Here is a 16628-nt window from a genome sequence, read left to right as displayed (position 1 = left end):
AGACTGGAATAAATAGCTCCAATTGAAGAGCTAACGTCGACACAGGCACGATGGGCTGAAAGGCCTCCTTCTGCACTGCAAATTCTATAACGATTCTATGGACAGTCTCTGATATAGTCAGACCTGTATCTTCCTATGGGATGGCAATGAATTTGAGGAACAGTGGATCCTAATCAGACCAGACTGCGATACGTCCTGGCACATTCTCTCATATCTAGTCATGTCTCTAAGCTGCTCCTACCTGCCCTGAGGCTGCTGCCACTTCCATCTTCTGGGTCTATGTTTACTTCTCAAAACCACCACCCCACCTCCCCCCATACAAATGCAATCAGTATCAAAAATCATCAACAGCTCCTTCATCAGCAACTCCTCTAGCACTGTTTGATTTTTACACCTCCTGCTCATCCACCAGTGCTGGTCCATTGATACGTGAAATTCTCGTAAACCAACTCAAGATATTTTTAAACTAAAAGTAGCCTCACTACTTTGTTCCAAGTAAGAACCTTACATTTGCATCAAGTAGCCCCGTGCTTTTCGAAACACTTACTCCTTGAACTACATGTATGTGTACTGTTTTATTGAACTAAGAAAAGACCAAATACATCAAGCATCCAGCTTATCCTCAATTAAGCAAGATTCTTCAATGTGTAAGTATGCCCATTATTACTATTCAATTGTATACCTTAAAGATTTTAACTCCATTTTCAACAGGCGATCTACTCTTAATTTGTTTCATTCAGATTATCTGTTATTTGGAAATGAAATTGCCCAAAAATCCTTCCTGTGCTGTTTTATTCAAATTGCTTAATTTTTTTCAAGCAAACAGTGACTTTAAGTTGATAGCATTTGACAAAAACACTGTTGGTTATAAGTCCTTCTTTGCTAACTGTGGTTGCACCCCATGTGACAAAACTTTGGTGGATTCGGTGAAAACACCATTGTCCTTCTCTCCAACTTGAAAGGGTTCCTTAATGCCTCAGTGACCAGAACTGAACAGGTATTCAAGATGTATCCTGACCAAAACATTAGAGAGCTTTAGCACAATGGCCTTATACTCTGCTGATTTGGCAGTATGTAAGGAGTCACACAACACCAGGTTATAGTCCAACAGCTTTATTTGAAATCACAAGCTTTCGGAGCTTTGCTCCTTCGTCAGGTAAAGTCGATTTGGCAATATACAGTGAAACCTGTAAATTAGTCACACCTAAGGGACTTGCATCAGGTGTCCTTTATTTGCAGATGTCCCTGTTTTCAAAATGGTCATTGTATGTACAGTAAATTATTTGGGACTGTCAATGAGCGTACCTTATTTGCAGGTGTCCCATTTTTGGAGGTATCCCTTTGTACAGGTTTCACTGTAGATCATCATTCTGTTTAGTTTATTACTGTTCCTCTGCGATATTGAACATAGTCAATGTTGAGACTGCTATCGTCCCCAAATTTCTTTCAGCTTCTCCCCTATCTAGTTCAACGTTGTCCGCCAAGTATGTTCCCCATTTTTTTCTTCCAATGTGTAAGACCTGCACTTATATCTGTATTAAATTTAATCTGCTATAGGGCTGCCCACTTGCAAATTTTATCTGGGTCCTTCTGTAGTTCCTTGGGTACTATCCATCCTCTGATTTGGTGTCCTCTGTTAATTTGATCAATTAACATTGTGTTTCTGAACCCAGGTTGTTTATGTGGATCCCCAATATATAGGGGCCCAGAACCAATCCCTGGGGTACTCTAGTCAGTGGTTTTGCACAGACTGACATCAGTCCCCTAACTAGTACCCACAACTTCCTCTCTTTCAGTCAATTCCTTATCCAACTCCAACTTTGTGTCGGATAAACAGGTGCAGCATCCTTTCATGCGGTGTCTCTATTTTCCATGTACTGGTATCTATTTTTTTTTGATCACTATGTTTTTATTCTTTTCAGGCTGTCTTATTCTTTTACAAAAATGACAACCAATTGCCCTGAAACAATCCACTTTACACATTCCCACAGATAGGCCCAATTTCCGCTCAACAAACAATCACCCCCATGGCGCTAAGTTTCCGCCTTATAAACAGGACAATTGGATTCCACAGTCCTGTGGTTAGCCCTAAATAGGCCAGCGGACGAACAATCAGCCCCCTGTAGGTCGTCATCAACAGGTAATTAAAGAGCTACAGTTTAACAATCGACACAAGTATATACATTATCCCTGGCCCACTTCAAGCAATCACCCCTAACGTGTTATTTAAAAACAAAGATTACGGAAACCAAGTTTTATTCCTGGTTTAAATCCATTAAGAATGAATTACAGATTGGGCTGAGGAATAAATAGATGGATTTTAATATGAATAAATGTAAAGTAATTAGTATTGAAACAGTAAAAGTATGAAACATACACAATAAAAGGATGTCCATTCGCAAAGGTTGAGAAGGAAAAGGATTTGGCGTGATTTAGCATTCACTCAAAGTAACAAGTCAATAAAGTTGGGGGAGGGGGCGGGGACAGTGAAGACAATGGCTTCAGTCTTTGCCATGCTTAACTGGAGGAAATTGTGGCTCATCCAGGGCTGACTGTTGGACAAGCACGCTGACAACACAGAGGCAATGGAGGGGTCGAGAGAGGCGGCGGAGAGGTAAAGCTGGGTATCGTCAGGCCCCTTGATGTGGAGGTGGTGGGGAGGAAACGACTGGAAGGTCCACACATGCCCCTCCATACTGGAATTTAAAGGGGCACTGCCGTGGTCTCGGCAGAATCCCAGAGGAACTGGCTTCTGCTCCAAACTCCTGCCTCCCCCGTGGGGAAATCTTCTTTTCCACCCTCTCTGAGCAAAAGTAACTATTGCTGATTAACTCCTCTAAAAACAAACTCAAAAATTACCCAGTTAGAAACAGGATTAAAAGTTATAAGGGGCTAACACTGAGCTAACCTGCCTGGAGACAGGCAAGATCGGGTCAGCTGCCCGTCTTACACCCCGCCTGATAGTCCATTGCCAGATAAGGGTAATATTAGATGTACTTGCTCAAATACTCAATGGAATGGAAGACATCATTGAGAGTTGCTTGAAAACATTTAAGAAGAAGGAAAGAAGAAGGACTTGCATTTATATAGCACCTTTCATGATCTTAGGATGACCAAAAGTGCTTTACAGCCAATGAAGTAATTTTGAAGTGCAGTCACTGTTGTCATGTAGGAAACGCGGCAACCAACTTCCCACAGCAAGGTCCCACAAACAGAAATGAGACCATGACCAGATAATCTGTTTCTTTAGTGATGTTGGTTGAAGGATAAATATTGACCAGGACACCGGGGAGAACTCCCCTGCTCTTCTTCAAATAGCGCCGTGGGATCTTTTACGTTCACCTGAGAGGGCAGATGGGGCTTTGGTTTTAACGTCTCACCCGAAAGACCGCACCTCCCACAGTGCAGCACTCTCTCAGTACCGCACTGGGAGTGTTTTCTGAAGTCTCTGGAGTGGGACTAGAACTCACAACCTTCCGACTCCAAGGCGACAGTGCTACCTCTGACATCTTAAGAATCAAGGAAACATTTTACAAAACTTTCCTCTAAAAGATTGAGTAAGCTGGGTGAAATCCCTGATGTTGCATCATGTTTGTGAAAGGATGAACAATTAGGTTTCAGTATTCAAATAAGAGAATTGCCTCATTACAGAAAGGCCCTGTAAGAAAAACTTGATTTTTTAGTCAGTGGAGCTGAGGCAGAAATCTCCTTAATATCAGGACTCACTCCCTAATGTTAATGAAAAAATAAAGAAGGGAAACCCACTTTACATTCACACTCACTCCTTAAGTCAACGGAGGAAAAAATACCCTCTACCCCACTACTCCAGGGAGAGTGATCCAGATGGCAGAACATACCAAAAAATAATCTTCATCACTTTTAATCCTCAATTTGAGCTGGAAGATAGATCTTGGAACTGAATCTGATAAACTAGAAATGGATTAGAATATAGGCACTTAATGGACAATATATCAGAGCTGTGCGGGAGAGGGACAATCTTCCACTTCTATAATAAATATGAAGGTTGACATTTTAAAGCAATTAAACACATGAAAGTACTGATGAACATACATCGCTTCAAATTGGTCTTATCAGATTGCCCTTCTTTAATATTTAGCAAGATAGCAATGTAATACTAGACTGCTAGACTTTATTGGGTGCATTATGCGACTGATGACAGGAAACTGCGTGAGAAACATTTCAAAGCAGCATAGGAATGCCCAGGGGAATATTGTTTTCAGCGACGGGCTGGCCCAGGATCTGAAAACCCTGTTTATCCTCTAAAACTGCTTGTAAGTAGCAGCATGGAAACAAACATTAAGAGTCGAGCCCCCCAGACCTGACATCACAAAGATCTACTCCAGTTGATCTCATGACTGTGTAGCCTGCTGTCCCCAGGAGCCCCTAACCTCATGGGTCTGTGTTGCTGTGGGAATGTGTGACCTAGAAGATTCAGCCTACACCCCTGTTCATCCCCAGAGAGTGGCACTATCACAATCTACTGTACTGATGTCAACACAGGCAAGTGTGTAAAATCTGCAGCATCAGACCAAGACAATGTAAGAAACTAAATCAGTCAAACCGAGAACTGCAATAAAGGATTCCAGCAAACTAACCAGAAAACAAAAAAAGAAGCTGGTGTAGTTGTCCCTTGATTAGTATGGATTTTTTAAAATTCCTTCATGGGATGTGGATGTCGCTGGCAAGGCCGGCATTTATTGCCCATCCCTAATTGCCCTTGAGAAGGTGGTGGTGAGCTGCCTTCTTGAACCGCTGCAGTCCGTGTGGTGAAGGTTCTCCCACAGTGCTGTTAGGTAGGGAGTTCCAGGATTTTGACCCAACGACGATGATTTCCTTGTCCAGATGATGCAGCTACTTTTGAGGTTTAGAGTTGTATAATTCTTACATGATCTCAGTTTTCAGATCATTGAATCTCGAGTTTTGTTCTTCAGGTGCATTTCATGTATTTAGAAATGTGACACTGCCATTCCAAAATCTGCAACTGTGCTCGGCTGAAATGACCACAGATTCTACAGCAGTATTTGAAGAAAAGCAGAGGGGTAGAATGGGGTTCTCCTGATCTCCTTCGGGGAAAGATCAGTGGAAATTCCACCCTGGAGTTTTTCTTGTGTCCTGGCCAACGTTCCTCCTTTAACTAGCACTATGGAAAACAGATAAACTAATCATACTGTTACTACATCAACACCAACAGTTTGCATTTATATACCACACAGACTGCCACAGTTCAAGAAGAAGGCCCACCACCACCTTCTCAAAGGCAACTAGGGATGGGCGATGAACACCAACCTTGCCAGTGATGCCCACATGCCAAAAATAAATGTTTAAAATATAGTGTCTTTAATGTAATAAAATGATCCAAACAACTTACAGAGGCGAAAACAGGTGCAGAGCATTGGGCCAGGAAGATTATGTGTTGGAAAGGGATCACTTAAAGGTACACTATTTCTTTTTCCCTGCCGTGAGGGAAGAAAAATAAAGGACATATGCCAGGGAGATCAGATGGAATCAGAGCTAAACTGCCTGCATCGACCATTATGCCAACAACCACATCTATAGCCCCAGGCATGGCTAACTGGCAATGATGGAAGAGAACTGCCTCCACCAGCTCATGTTGCACAGGAAGCCAGTTGCAGACCTGTGCCATTTGCTGCAAGAAGTCCTGTAGTCAGTTTCAACATAGGGATGGCACTGCCAGCGGCAGTCAAGGTCAGCTCTGCCCTCAACTTTAATGCCTCTGCCTCTTTCCAGGCTAGCTTAGAGAACATCTACAGTGCCAACCAATTTGCTTATACAAGATATATCAAACAGATGTCACATTATTAAGCAGGACTAACACTTTCTCTTTACCCATTGAATAACAATAGCAGCATGATAAAGCTGCCCAAATTCATCACACAGCTGGACTTCCTAAAGTATAGGGGACTAATGGTGGCACAATTTAGATCATCTGGGCAGCAATTCCTTGCTGCTCCCTTGGCAGCCCCATTTGCTTCTCCTCACTTGTACCCATTGACTTACCCAGTGCTTTCTCCTCAAGTTCATGATCTGCATCCTCCAGTATGTTCGTATGAGTGACACAGGATGCTGTGAGGTGCCAGCTTGCTAGGGGCCACTGGCAGTGCTGGATGGCTGCTATTCTGGGACAACGAAAACAGCAGAGGAAAGTTTAAACAGAATAAAGGCTGTATGCCAGGGAGATCACATGGGACCAGAGCTAAACCTTTAACCGAAGGTTACCTTGCAATATACTGCATGGGATGATTTTGTGGTTATGTGCATGTGAATAAGTGAGTAGGGGGACAAGGTGTTGCAAGAGCAGGACAGTAGTAGTCCCGAGCTTGCAGGAGGCCTCCAACTTCACCTTTCCTACTACCTTGATGCTGTCGTGGCCAAGGATGTCTAGGGTGGTCTTCTTAAAGGGAGTCAAGGGTTGGAAATTTTGGAACTTCCAGTTTAGGTGTGTTCTCTTTTATTACGTGCCATCTTGTCTTGCGAGCAGAGAAGTAGTTTTGACATTTGCAAGTTCAAGGAGCACATACTTAAACTTGTATGGGGTGACACATATGTACCCAAGGTGCAGCCCATCCAAAGGGTCAGTAACTGAACATGCACCATGCAACTTGGGTTTGTTGGAATGATTTGCTGTGTGAAGCCCTTTTGAGTTTTCAGTGTGATGATAACAACAACTTGTATTTATATAAGAACATAAGAAATAGAAGCAGGAGTAGCCCAAACAGCTCCCGAGCCTGCTCCACCTTTCAATAAGATCATGGCTGATCTTATCCCTCAACTCCACTTTCTCGTCCTATCCCCATATCCCTTAATGTCCAAAAATCTATTGATCTTAGTTTTGAATATACTCAACAAATAAGTATCCATTGCCCTCTGGGGTAGAGAATTCCAAAGATTCACAACCCCCTGAGACTGAAATGTTTCCTCACCTCAGTTCTAAATGGCGACCTCTTATCCTGAGATTATGACCCCTCGTTCTAGATTCTCCTGCCAAGGGAAGCAGCCTCTCAGCATCTACCCCACCTTTAATGCCTTTAACATAGTAAAACGTCCCAAGGCATTTCACTGGAGCATTATCAGACCTTGGCACCTTTCATTAGATCTGCCATCTCTGCATTGGATAAATACTTGAAAGGAAAAAATTTGCAGGGCTACGGGGAAAGGACGAGGGAGTGAGACTAGCTGGATTGCTCTTGCATAGAGCCGGCACGGACTCGATGGGCTGAATGGCCTCCTTCCGTGCTGTAACCTTTCTACGATTCTACGATTTACAACCAGATTCTCCAAGTGTTGCAGGGAGCAATCACCTTGTCATCTATCTTGTGCCAGACATTTCAGAGGACTCTTCTCTGGGGTGAATGCTCTTGAGTTTCAGTGAGAATAACCTTTCCTTACCTTGCTGCGTACAGCGGCACCTCAAAGGCACTAAGCACAAATGTGCAGTAATAGTGTGCAGCTTCAATCCCCCTTCCCTTCTGTTCATTTCAAACGGAAGTCTTTGAAATAGCTGCAGCAGTGCTTTAAAAGTATCTGTTCAGGGTGTGCGAGCTCCCATAGGCAGTCTGCTGTACAGGAGGGATAAAAAAAAAATCATTCAAGTCATGAGCTTTGCCAGGAAGAGCTGTGCATTCAAAGTCGACAATATCTCCTCCAACACGTTGACCTTGCCATAATCACGCACAACCAGAATATATCTTTTTTCTTTTTTTCTACTCTGAAGTACTAGTCAATCCAAACTGGGTCAACAATGATACTTCTGAGAAGATCAGAACTGATCCACTTTAGATCCATTCAGATTAGAGAATAGCTTTGGGGCTCATCCTTAAGGCTTAGTTTTCCTTTAGGTAATTTTATTATTTGAGAATTCAATGGAAAGTTATTTGATGCTTGAAGGTTCTCTTGTTGATGTAGCTGCTTATTAAAGTCTACTGAACTTAATGAAACCATTCTGGATTGATATCAAAGAATGTGGCTGAACATCATATGGAGATAATAGGCCACAAGACAAATATATTCAGTCAGAAGCAACAAAGAACCAAAGGCAATAGTGTGCAGAGATAAGACATGTGCATGGACATGAGAGAGCAAGACAAAATCTAGCAGAAGTGAAAGAGCACACCAAACTGATACAGAAACGCAGTGGAAAAGAAGGACATTTGTAAACAGATGGCAATCGAGCCCATCCTGACTGGAATGTTTCTTCTTCACAAGGCCTAAAATTTAAAAAATGAGAAATTATAGCACAGAAGGAGGCCATTCGACCTATTGTGCCTGTGCTAGTGCTTCAACTCGATCTATCTACTCTAATCCCATTTCCCTGACCTTTCCCCATATTCTTTCTTGTTCTTCCTTTGAAAACACATATCCAATTCCTTTGCCATCCTTGGTTTTAATTTTTAATGTGCATCCACTTGCTATAGAACACTACCTTTAGCATGGAAATGATTTGTAATATCTCTAGGTGACTTTTAGACACTTATGTGCCACTCAGTTTAGTGCAGACTTTATTAAAGTGTTCAAGAAATGTTGACTCATGAGAGCTGCATCATATTAATAAATACAAGAGAGGAATTTAATCATATAAGTATCTTGCCAACTTTAGACGCCTTTCAAGTTTAGTTCTCGTTCTATCAGCTCCACCTGGGCCTGGGAAGGACCTCAAGGTGCTTGTAATATAGCTTTGGAACAAAACAAATTCAACTGACATAAAAAGGGCTCAAAGGTTATGAATGAATGTTACACATTAAGACAGATGATACTTTCGATTTTGTGACAAGCCAGTCATTTAATCTCAGTGATTCGCTTTGGAATCCTGAATCAAAGTCCTAGAATTCCTAACTTATCTATGTATGAGTTGGTCATAGAAACATAGGAACAAGAGTAGGCCATTCAGCCCCTCGAGGCCCTCTCCTTTTATTAAAATGAAGTTAGTTTGAAAGATATTGGACGTCTTTTCATTTTTGATAATATTATTAAGTATGGATATAGAATATTGGTTCAGTTAAGATATCAAAAGAATATAATTTCAACAACCAAGCCTATATTGCAGTACAGTAGATTTTCTTTAGTAATCAAAGTGATTTATGTTGGTTGGTATTATTTAAAACCATTTAAATGTCCCTGTTATAATCTTGAGTATTTTATCAAACTATTTCTCTCTCAATAGTTTTACATCATTTCCTATATGTGAATGTTGCCTACCTTTCCAGAGATGTGAGACTTGTAAGATTAACACTAACCCTATTGCAGTAACTGCATACTGAACTCCATTTCATGATTGTGCTGTGGTTAGATAACCAAGGAGTTCAAGGATTTCAAGTCAGGATTCTAAACAGAATCAAAATTAAGAGGGGTTTTGATAGAGTAGATAGGGAGAAACTGTTTCCACTGGCAGGAAGGCCAGCAACAAAAGGATAGTGATTTAAGATAATTGGCAAAAAAATCGAGGGGGGAATGAGGAGAAGTTTTTTTAAAAGGTGGTGGGAGCAGATTCAATAGTAACTTTCAAAAGGGAATTGGATAAATACTTGCAAAGGGGAAATTTGCAGGGCTATGGGGAAAGAGCAGGGGAGTGGGACTAATTGGATAGCTCTTTAAAAGAGCTGGCACAGACACGACGGGCTGAATGACCTCCTTCTGTGCTGTATGAGTCTATAAATGCTGAAATGGAATGCGTTGTTTGACACAATGTAAAATATCATGTTATGCTGCTACTCTATTCAATTAGGTGCAATATTAAGCTCAGATCAGCGATTGCACGGCTTTATTTATTTATTTATGATTGCACAGAACAATAACAGTTTGCATTTATATAGCGCCTTTAACATAGAAAAACGTCCCAAGGTGCTTCACAGGAGCGTAATAAGATAAAATTTGACTGAGCCACATAAAGAGATATGAGGACAGGAGACACAAAGCTTGGTCAAAGAGGTAGGTTTTAAGGGGCGACGTAAAGGAGGAGAGAGAGGTAGAAAGGTGAAGAGGTAATTCTAGAGCTTAGAGCCTAGGCAGCTGAAGGCACGGCCGCCAACGGTGGAGCAAAGGAAATCGAGGATACACATAGGCCAGAATTGGAGGAGTGCAGAGATCTCGGAGGGTTGTATGGCTAGAGGAGGTTAGAGATAGGGAGGGGCGAGGCCATGGAGGGATTTGAAAACATGGATAAGATTTTTAAAATCGAGGTGTTGCTGGACCAGAAACTAATGTAGGTCAGCGAGCACAGGGGTGATGGGCGAACGGGACTTGGTGCGAGTTAGGATACGGGTGGCAGAGTTTTAGATAAGCTCAAGTTTAGGAGGGTGGGAGGCCGGCCAGGAGAACATTGGCATAGTCATGTCTGGAGGTAACAAAGGCATGGATGAGGGTTTCAGCAGCAGATGAGCTGAGGCAGGGGCAGAGACGGACCATGTTACGGAGGTGGAATTAGGTGGTCTTGGTGATGGAGAGGATATAGGAAGCTCAGCTCAGGGTCAAATAAGACACCAAATTTGTGAACAGTCTGGTTCAGCCTCAGACAGTTGCCAAAGAGAGGGATGGAGTTGGTGGCTAGTGGACGGAGTTTGTGGCGGGGACCGAGGACAATGGCTTCGGTCTTCGCAATATTTAATTGGAGGAAATTTCTGCTCATCCAATACAGAAATATGAAGCAAAAAACTTTTGGTAAATAGTATCAACAATATTAAATGAAAAGTACAATGAGCAAAGTCGGCAATGGGTTACTTATCTTTTTTGAGAGAAGAATCTTTGGATCAGCAATATCCGCTGACTTTGTTCCTTTGGCGTCTCAGCATCGATTGGAATTAAATCGTGATATACCTAATGTAAGCCTCACATCGCAGAGTCCTTTTACTTGACCGAACCTCAGAACTCATAAATAAATTGAAGAACTGCAGCAAGATACTGTTCTTAAATACTAAATGGGCCAGAAATCGCTCCGAGCAGTGAGGCAACGGTCACCGCTGCTCCTGCGAATGGAATTAACAAAATGACTTACTGCGGGCTCTGTGGTATCGAATTGCTTGGATTTGAACTTTAAAAAAATAGTGCGTTATCAACCCAGCCTCTTGGCAGGGTGAGTTGCTGCACGGCTGGAAAAGTCTGTGAGAGGAGAAGACACGCCCACAAAATCTGTCAGGAAGAGAAGTCATGCCCACACATCCAGCCTGCCTTGCTCAAACAGGCAAGCAGACTTCATTCATTGAAAGTTAGTATTCTGAATGTAATTGTAAATAAAAAATTTAATTTTTTTTATATAAAAAGCCAAAGAAATAATTGAATTAAATTAAAGAGACAGAAGGGGAAAGTAAAAGAAAAAACATTTAAATATTTTAATTTAATTTTTTTTAATGTCCAAAAACTATTAAAATAAGGAGTAATGAGATTTTTAAATGTTAATTTTTAGTTGTTTCCAGCCATTAAGACTAACCACGCTGTTAAAATTTAGTTTAGACCTGTGTTTTTAAGCGTACCTGTTTGGTGGTGTAATTAGTTACTTTCCAGCCAGGCAGATGAGCAAGTTGGCACTTTTTCAATGATTTCTCTGATTGCAGCGTGCGAGGTCCCTTTAATTCGAAGCTGTCATATCACCGGCAAACCAGTAGGAGCAAGTTCCAGATTTCTGTGTTTCACTGCCCATGTGCAAACGCCGGAACTTGCTCCTTCGTCTCGCCCCTAACAACGGAGAGCGCTGTTGAGCTCCTCCGTTATTTCGGGAGCGATTTCTGCCCAATGTTCTTTTGAAGTCCAGCTTCCAGCCAAACTTAATGAGGATAAAATTCATAGAGACAAAAAGATCCATTTGACATTTTGACATATCTTGATCCAAACAGCAGTAAGAGATCAGTATCTGTGAGAGGCAGAACACTACTCCATTAAAACCAATTATGTATCTACCAAGCTTTTGCTTTATATATATATATATATATATATGTTCAGACATAGACAATAGATAAACCATTGTCTTGTTCAGGATATAGGAACAATCTCCTGTTTACATCTGTGCGACCGTTAGCACTTTAAATCGACATGCTAATCTTGTAGGAACAAAAGACCTTATTTTTAAATTCTTGAATGGCAACACGACCTTTATTTTTAACTGACAAAAGCAAATCCACACATTTAAAACAAATCTGTTAAGTGTCATTCATTTTCAATAAGTATGGTTCAAAAAGTATGCTGTCTTGAGCACTATCAGTTCAAGTAGATGAGCTGAATACCACATTACCTAACAACACAGTGAGAGTACCTTCTCCACACAGACTGCAGCGATTCAAGAAGTCCCACTACCACCTTCTCAAGGGCAATAAATGCTGGCCTCACTAGTAAAGCCCATATCTCAAGAATGAATTAAATATATATATATATATATATATAGACACACTTTAAGTTCAGAAATACAATAAATTTAATACCAAATTACCATTTCCTCTGAATTCTTTTTATGTTTATAGACAGGAGTATTCCAGTAAAAATTGCTCACTGGAGCTCTGCCAATGGCTCAGTGTGTAAATACTGCGTGACGGCCAGGCCCTACAATTGGCCTCAGTATTCTCCAATGGGGGAGAGGAACGGTACGCCATGGCTCGTGGTGCTGAATCTCCTGGAAAGTGCGTGTGCGTGGATGTCGAGATCAGCTGTGAAGCACTCCATAATTGAATAGCCTTCTGGCACTTACTGTCCGAGCCACAGATGAGGCATGTTGGATGAGTGTGCTTGAGGGAGGGGGCCCTGGTACCTGCAGGGCTTTATCTGCATGAGTTGTGGCCTTCAGAAGAGGATGGGGAGAAAAACTGGAAGAAGAAAACGCTTCTTATTTTAATGACTGCGTTTCAATATTTTGCAGAGTGTCTATTGACACCACCGTGTCACCCAATGATTTGGAGGCGGAGTGGGACTTACGGCAGGACTCACAGCAAACAATTTATTTTACAGCAAACAGAGCCTATTTAAACAGCACACTACAGCAAACAGTCTACAGAGTTTATTTAAAAAGAATCTCTACGAACTACAGCAAACAGAACTCACGGCCGAAGCTACAGCAACTTCTCCCGATAAAAGCAAAATGCAATGAGTGGAGGTTAGTTATATAAATCAAAATATGTGCGTAAAATCAATCCCAGTCACTTACAGCAGTGCGGTCTCCAGGCGTGATTGACGGGGGAATTACCCAATCATCTCCATTCTGGCCGGGAATAGCGGCGTCATTATATGCAGCCAATATTTTGTGTCAGTAATATTTGCATTCCTTAGCGCAAGAGCAACTTGCAGTTGTATTGCATTGGTCCCTATAACGACATTAATTAATCCCGCAGTCAGAGGATATTGACTATTTTCGCTTTTTCTTTCTCTCAGGAACTGTTGCGAACAATGTCTTGCAACCTCCTCAGTGGCATCTGACTACATTGGGCAGCTCATTACCGTTGCTCAATGTCAGACAGCTGATTGTCCTTTTGAGCTTGAACCTTGTCCGATGATGTTAGTCGCCTTGATGTTATTTAAATGTGGAGCCTGCAGAGAAGGTGGAGCTTCTGTTGCCTATTTTAAATGAACCAATAAGGGTGACGCTGGGTTGCCCCAGTGTCACTGACAGATAGGTAACAGCATGAGTGCCCCCTTCAAACTGAGGAGGCACCACTAATATAATTAAACATAAAATCTGATTGACTATTTTTGTTTAGCACTCACCCATGTCATGTGAAATTCAACACATTTATCCTTAGAGTGTAAAGTGCAATAAGTATATTAGTTTATCCTATTAGGAGTCAGCTGTGGATCAGTGGGTAGCATTCTTGCCACTGAGTTAGAAGGTCGTGGGTTCAGGTCCTACTCCAGAGACCTGAGCTCATGATCCAGGCTGACATTTTAATACAGTACTGAGGGAGTGCTGCACTGGCAGAGGTACCGTCCTTCTGATTAGACGTTAAACCTAGGCCTCATCTGCCCTCTCAGGTGGACATAAAAGATCCCATGACACTATTCGAAGAAGAACAGGGGAGTTCTCCCTGTGTCTTGGCCAACATTTATCCCTTGACTGGCATCACTAAAACAGATTATCTGGTCATTATCACATTGCTCTTTGTGGGACCTTGCTGTGTGCAAATTGGCAGCGCTGTTTCCTACATTACAACAATGACTACACTTCAAAAAGTACTTCATTGGTTGTAAAGTGTTTTGGGACATCCTGAGGTTGTGAAAGGTACTATATAAATGCAAATTTTTCTTTCATTCATTACAAAATAATTCAAACAATCCAATCTGTACAAGGGCTGATTCTGTGATTCCGGGGAAAATGCCCTGAGATAATGTTGCGTAAGTGCACTCATGATGCTAGTGTGGTTAGTTCACCTCCAGTGACCTTCAGTATATTCCCTGATGTATGGGAAATGTTACGGCTGCAAATGTACAGGGAATAGGGGATGCAGCAACTCTTAGAGGGCTGGAACTCTTAAAGGGCAGCTACTGCTTGCTAGCGTAACTCACTGTCCCGCCTGACTCTTGCAAATTAAATTGAGTCTTGGCAAGGGCCGGGTGCCAGAACCGACCCACTGAAGGAGCACTTAGAAAGAGCATGGGATTAGGTACAAGATGACATGCACCCTACACTCTCACCAAGGATAAGGCTGGGGTAGTAAACATTGCGGCACAGACACAGTGTCATATCTTCTTTGTAATGTCTTGTGTAAATATCGAGGCAGATTTTCTGAGACCCAGCACCACCAATGGGGCCTCGCACACAGGAGGCAGCTTATTGTGGTTGTACTGTCTGTGATTTTCCAATAAGGAACATAGGAACAGGAATGGCCCATTCAGCCCCTCGAGCCTGTTCCGCCATTCAATGAGATCATGGCAGACATGTATCCTAACTCCATTGGCTCCATATCCCTTGATACCCTTGGCTAGCAAAAATCTATTGATCTCAGATTTTAAATTATTAATTCAGCTCGCATCTACTGCTTTTTGTGGGAGAGAGTCCCACACTTCTACCACCCTTTGTGTGAAGAAGTGTTTCCTATTTTCTCTCCTGAATGGCCTGGCTCTGATTTTGAGGTTATGTCCCTTTGTTCTAGACTCCCCCAGCAGTGGAAAAACTTTCTCTCTATCTACCCTATCAATTCCTTTCAAAATCCTAAAAACCTCAATCAAATCACCCCTTAACCTTCTATATTCCAGGGTATACAAGCCTAGTTTATAAAATCTCTCGTCATATTTTAATCCTTGGAGCCCCACTCTATGCAAAGTCCCACCAGTGATGCGATGTCTTGGAAAATGTACCTTAGTGCCAGAAGGGATGTATTAATGTTACTGGTGGTGGGAAACGGGCAGTAATGATAGGAGAGGCAGTAGTGATTAAGCAGAGTATGTTTCTCATGGAGCCAGTAAATTAGAATTGCTTGTACAAGGCCACAAGTACAGATTTTAGGTGAAAATTCTGTCAATGAATGATTGATGATCCAATCTGTCAGTTTGCAATCTCACCGTTTTGGCCTCCTCATCTTTGTCCTGCTTCTCCCCTGCCAAGGCAGCAGGCCTGCACTCCATGGTGCTCTAGCTGGAGGGTTTCCTGCCTTTGTATTGAAGAATTACACAGGGTACAACAGACGCTGATGATTTTAGAAACCTGCTCAGCCCTCTGCAGCATTGCCCCATCTGCTCCGTCCCTGCAGTGGAATGTCTGCCTCAACATGCCAATTGTATGTTCCACCAGAATTTGGGTGGAGACATGAGCAGCAATGTATTTCCTTTCAGCCTCTGTACAGGGTCGGGGGGGGGGGGGGGCGGGGGTCCTCTTTGGAGTTAATAGCCAAGGCTCCAGGGGTAGACCTCATTCCCTCTCAGTCAGCTGTCCAGTCTGGCAGGGTAGACTGCTGCAAAATGAAGGCATTGTGGCTGCTGCCGGGGCATTATTCTGTTCCTGTGATCCAACACCATCTATTTATTGATGGAATGAAAGCCCTTCCTATTCATACATGCCATGGGGTTTTTATTAGGGGCCTTGAAGGCTACATATGCACTATCAATGAGCGCCCTGCTCTTTAGGGAAACCTGGTAAAATTGCTTCGCCCTCTCCTGTAGTTGGCTCCTTTCCATGGGGAAATGGACTGAAGTGTTTCCCTGACAAACACGGTTTTTGTCACCTGCTTGATGCATCAGTGGACTGAACTCTGTCTGATCTGGCCCAGGACACCAGTGGTGGCTTAGAAGGAGCTAATTACATAAAGATTCAATGGTGCGGTGACCTGTGCCATAGCTTGTCTTGCAGGTCGAGCTCCATCAGATGGTATAACTTGGTGGCAGCTTGTCTTGTAAAGTGTAGACGGCAAAGGCAGGTCTCCTCAAAAATGGCCAAGGCAGATGTGTTTGGATCTGAATATATGTGCCCTGGGACAAATCCAAGTGAGTGGCAGATACCTGATGTGCCAGCATATCTACCTATCTTCCTTCTATCTGAACCTCTCTTCCTCTTCTTCCAAGTCTGCAATATATCACTGGAAGGCAGAATGGAATGTCCATGCTGAGCAGTGTGGCTTAGCAACAACAGTGCTGTGGCCCAGACCTGTGGCAAAGGAGTCCTCTGATGCAAAAAGGATAGCAGGAAA

This window comes from Heptranchias perlo, chromosome 9 (genome assembly GCF_035084215.1).
Source record: "Heptranchias perlo isolate sHepPer1 chromosome 9, sHepPer1.hap1, whole genome shotgun sequence".
Classification (NCBI taxonomy): domain Eukaryota; kingdom Metazoa; phylum Chordata; class Chondrichthyes; order Hexanchiformes; family Hexanchidae; genus Heptranchias; species Heptranchias perlo.
This window is presented reverse-complemented; position numbering follows the sequence as displayed.